Below are 5,293 nucleotides of genomic sequence, written 5' to 3'. Positions count from 1 at the left end.
ACACATCCAAATACTCTAAGATGAGATATGCTACGAGACAAACATGACCATGCTTGTTCTAGTACTCCATTCATCACACTATTTGTAGGAGATCTATTGATCACATAAACAACACATGCAACTGCTTCTGTCCAATACTGATTAGACAAGTTTCTTCCTTTCAACATGCTTCTTACAATGTTCATAATTGTCTTATTCTTTCTCTCTCCTACACCATTCCGCTACGGTGTGTACCTGGTTGTAAATTGTATTCTAATTCCATGTTGTTTGCAGTAATCATGAAATGCTTTTGAATCATTTTCTCCACCACGATCTGACCTAAATACCTTGAATCACTTTGGTTCTCTACTAAGCTTTTGAATTCTTTTAACTTTGAAAAAGTTTTAGACTTCTTCTTCAAGAAGTAAACCCAAGTCTTTCTGCAACAGTCATCAATGAAAGTGAGGAAGTAACAACTTCAACCAATCAACTGTGTCCTCATAGGTCGACACAACTTTGTATGCATGCACTAGCTCAAGAGGTTGCTTTGCTCTGTATGCAACACCTTTTGGAAAAATTTCATGATGTTTCTTTCCCAAGATGAAACACTCACAAGTATTAGGAAGGTAATCCTCTGACCATCTGTTTCTCTTGCAACAATCTTAAACTAGAAAAATGCAAGTGTCCAAATCAAAAGTGTCGTAACCAATAATCATCAGAACATGCAACTGCAAAAGAACTAACCTGATCATTGTAATTCATAACTAGAGGAAAGATTGTGTGTCTCGTCATCTACACCATCACTATTAGTTGCTTTCTTGGGGGTTTGTCATATAAAACACATTCTTGACCTCGAAAGATAACTCTGTATCCTTTCTATGTCAATTGACCAACACTTATCAAATTATGTTTTAGACTAGGAACATAATATACCTCTGAGATTATTTTCAGCTGCCCCTGTTTGGTCAAAATGTTGAGCAATCCTTTGCCATCTACTTCCATAGTCTTGTCATCCCACAACATTACCTTTATTTCCACAGATTGATCGAAATTTGAAACCAAATTGTTGTTGCTTGTCATGTCGTTACTGCAACCACTGTCTAACATCCACAGACTAGCAGAAGGTTCATGCATGGTATGTCAAGGTGGGAACATGGCATTAGTACTCTCTGTAACGACATTAACTCTCTGGTTCCCTTCATGAGCTATCTTCTTCCTGCAATCACGAGCATAGTGACCAAATTTATTGCAATAATAACAGCTCATCTTCGATTATTTTTGAAGATTTTGTAGTTTCTTCCACTTTCATGTTCATGCTCTTCTCGGCCGTCTCTCTGACCACCATATCTTCCACTTCATCCTTTGCCTCTAGATATAATTTTGCCTAGGCCTCTGTCTCTTGAAATAAAAACCTAACTTTTGAAGGTAGTCTCTAAAGTGGAATCCTTATTTCTAGCTATTATTGCCTTATGCGATAGAAGTGATCCCATCAACTCATCAATTGTTAATGATGCCAAACCCTTGGCTTCTTCTATGGTTTCTACCACAACATTAAATTTTGTAGACAAAGATCTGAGGACCTTCTCAACCACTGTTTGATCTTTAATTTCATCACCATAAATCTTTAACTAATTTACGACAGTTATGACCCAATTCATGAAAGAATCGATGTCCTCTGTATCCTTCTTCTGCAGACTTTCAAAATCTGTCCTAGTATTCTGCAACTTAACAATATTGAGTTTGTTCATACCTTTATAGTTTATCGCCAAAGTATCCCATGCCTCCTTTTCTAAAGACATGATCATATTCTTCTGGAAAATTGCTCGGTCCACTCCCTGCTGGATAAGATGCAACGCTTGTGAATTCGTCTTCTTGTCTTGTTGTTCCCTCTCTGTATTATTGAGAGCTCGTTCTGCTGCTTCATCCTTAGGTTCTGAAAACCCAAATTGGACATAATCCGAAACATCATGAGTCTACAAAGTGCTCGCCATATTAATGGCCCACACATCATAATCCTTCCTTGTAAATGGAAATGGTCGGAACTGGGGCTGGAAATTAGAGAAATTCATCTTTCTTCAAAAACCTTATTTTTGTTTTTATAAACTTGCAAAATTCCTTATGAATAAAACCCTTGTTATCTCCTCTCTTTTTTTAATAAAAAAAAATAAAAATAAATTATATATAAAAAAACATTTAATATATAAAACTTTTATAGAAAAAAATTATAATTATTTTTTTTATATAAAAAAACTTTAATATAAAAACTTTTATAATTTTTTTTATATATAAAATAAATTTATAAATCATGGAGCCCCTTTTCAAAAAATCCTTTAATACTAATCCATTTCGAAACCACGTGAGAATCCAAAATGTGTTTAAAGCAATTGACAACCAATATTTCCAACCCTATAGGTTATTTAATATAGTTACACCATGTATGTATGGGGATACCGACATTACAGGTGCATGGACTCCCATGATTTTTCGGCAACTATGCTCCATAGCTTTCCCGTCGGCTCCCTTCCAACCTGTCACGCGGTGGATAAGACAGTCCATTATACTCCATAGCTTTCCCGATGGCTCCCTTCCAACCTGTCACACGGTGGATAAGACAGTACGCTATACTCATTCAATGCAACCTCTGTGCCCAAAATTTCAAAATTCAAATGTTATTTCCGCGCCGAAGGTACCCACGAAATTTTTGAAATGAAGTGAAATGAACACAGATATATCGGTGGTATGCTAATTGAAAAATTCATCGAGAAGAGATGGATTGTATGAATCGTTCATATCTCTCAGCCGAATCATGGGAGGGGGGAGCTCACTCTTGTTCGATCCCTACTTCAGCTCTAGAACTTGGGCGGTCGTGATGTCTGCGCTGGTAGTGGGAATAGTTTGGCACATTCACAGCGAGAGGAGCTCTTGTGCTTACCTAGTGGCCTTCAGCTGCTATAAGCCCCCGGAAGACCGAAAAATGAACATAGAGCTCTTTGAATATGTCATTTGCAAGAGTGATCCGATGCCAAAGTCACTGAAATTTGTGGTAAATGTTCACATAAAATTGGGCCTTGGGCAGGAGACTTACATGCCCAATTCCTTCTTCTAGGGTGACATTGTGTCACCAATGGCCGAAGGGTGGCTAGAGATGTAGGAGGGCTTTGTTTCTACACTCGACAGATTGTTCACCGACAGCGGGATTCGACCCTGCGACGTTGACATACTGATAATAAATGTCTGTTGCTTTGCAGCGGCCCCATCTCTGTCGGCCTGGATTGTTAACCATTATGGCATGAGGGAAGACATCAAGTCTTTCAATATTTCTGGCATGGGTTGCAGTGCCGGTATCATAGGAGTGGACATGGCGAAGGATCTGCTGAAAGTTCATAAAAATTCTTATGCCGTTCTGGTTAGTAACGAGAATCTGACGATGAATCGGTATGTGGGCAACGACAAGCCGATGATGATGTCCAATTGTCGGTTCCGTGTTGGGGGTTCAGCATTGTTGATGTCGAACAAGCCCAGTGATGTGGGCAGAGCCAAGATGAAGCTTCTGCATTCTGTCCGAACCCATCTCGGCCAAAACGACGAGGCTTACAACAGCATAGTACAGAGAGAGGACGATGAAAACATCATTGGGGTTTCTCTCAGCACATACCTGATCGAAGCTACGGGAATCGCGCTGAAAAACAATATCACAACCCTGGCGTCCAAGGTTCTCCCCTATTCAGAACAGCTCTACTTCATCTACAACATGCTCTGCATCAAGCTCCTCAAAATCAAGGACCTAAAGCCCTATGTGCCCAATTTCAAGCTCGCCTTCGAGCATTTCTGCATTCACCCGGGGGGGCGGGCGGTCATCAACGGCATCGGAAAGAGCCTGAGGCTGATGGATTACGACACAGAGCCAACCCAAATGACGCTTCACAGGTTTGGGAATACTTCCTCCAGTGGGCTCTAGTATGAGGTGGCCTACATGGAGGCCAAGGGGAATATGAGGAAAGGTGACCTTCTATGGTAGATTGCTCTAGGATCAAGCTTCAAGTGCAATACTGTTGTATGGGAAGTCCTAAGGGAGCCGAAACCCTCTGATTACAACGTGTGGAGGGATTGCATCAATGATTATCCCTGCAGTACAAGGAATCCCTTTGAGCAGGAGTATAAGCAGCGGTTTCAGATAGTCTCTAAACCAAAATAGTGTTCATAGGGGGTTGAGAGTGTTTGTCAGGTATTGCTTGATTGGTTATGAAGTGAGAATACATGTTTAATATAGTAGTTGATTAATTGTAAAGTGAGTATGCCTATGTCTAATCACCTGATTATATTGTTTGAGTCCTTGTAGGTTGAGTATGCTTATGCTTATTTACTCAATCTTCTCCTTCCTTTTCTTTGGAAAACTAAATAACTGTGTAAAACAACAGAACAACAGCCAAATAAACAAACCTTAGAATTGCTTTTCCCACTGTATAATCCTTTCTTTCTTACTGTCTTCTCTATTCCTCCTTCCCTTTTCATCCTTTCTTTTCCTCTGATAAACTAGCCTCCCTTTTCATCCTTTCTTTTCTTTTGATAAACTTGCCTTGGTAAAAATTTACTGAAAGAGTCAAAGTTAATAGGTTTAGAAGGGTGGTTTTGTACACATAGTTTTGGTAACCAATGTTAATAAATTACATATAATGAAACCTGTAAAAGGTTTATAGATTCTTCATTGTAATGTGTTGAGCTAAATGCTCAGCTGCCTGATCCCTAATGTTTGTTAGCCAGCTTGGCTACCTAAAAGGTGAGGCATGAATAATAAATCTATTATTGGGAGAACTACCCTAACATAGATCATTCATTATACCATATTCGATTTCCTATATTGATGGTGAAACCCAAATCATTCATTTCATAGGCCAATTCATTTAGGTTATTCCCTTTCCTTGAGCCAAATTATGTGTCTCATGGGCCATTCCAATAAGGCCATGCTTCTCCGTGGGAGACTTCCCACTCTGTCAATCTATGTCTGTCATGGGGATCTCCAATAGATTTAGAATTTTATCTACCTGTGTGCTTCTCACATGGAGTTTTGAACAGATTGTCATGTAATCAGATACAACCACTGTATTGAAGAAAACTAATGAACCAGTAATAATACACTCACACTCATAAAATAAATATCAGACATATAGAAAAACTAGACATGGTGGAAAAGGCATGAGAGAATTTCCTGTAGTCTCTCATTCTCATGAATTTCATTATTAAAATAATGTTCATGATACATATAAATACGTGAGGAAGTTGTCTCAAGATAGTGCATCTATCTTGAACAAACTTG

The 5,293-nt window shown here is 38.9% G+C and overlaps 1 pseudogene; it reads left to right on the top strand.

Moving 5' to 3' along the window:
* The first annotated feature begins 2,785 nt into the window (after positions 1 to 2,785).
* LOC149155203 (3-ketoacyl-CoA synthase 1 pseudogene) lies at positions 2,786 to 4,174 on the top strand (annotated as a pseudogene).
* The last annotated feature ends 1,119 nt before the right edge of the window (positions 4,175 to 5,293 follow it).

Source organism: Pinus tabuliformis, chromosome 9 (genome assembly GCF_031772625.1).
Source record: "Pinus tabuliformis cultivar Carrire ecotype Pingquan chromosome 9, CPIR1, whole genome shotgun sequence".
NCBI lineage: Eukaryota > Viridiplantae > Streptophyta > Pinopsida > Pinales > Pinaceae > Pinus > Pinus tabuliformis.
The sequence above is the reverse complement of the archived record's forward strand: the minus strand, read 5'-3'. Positions and strand labels throughout refer to the sequence as shown.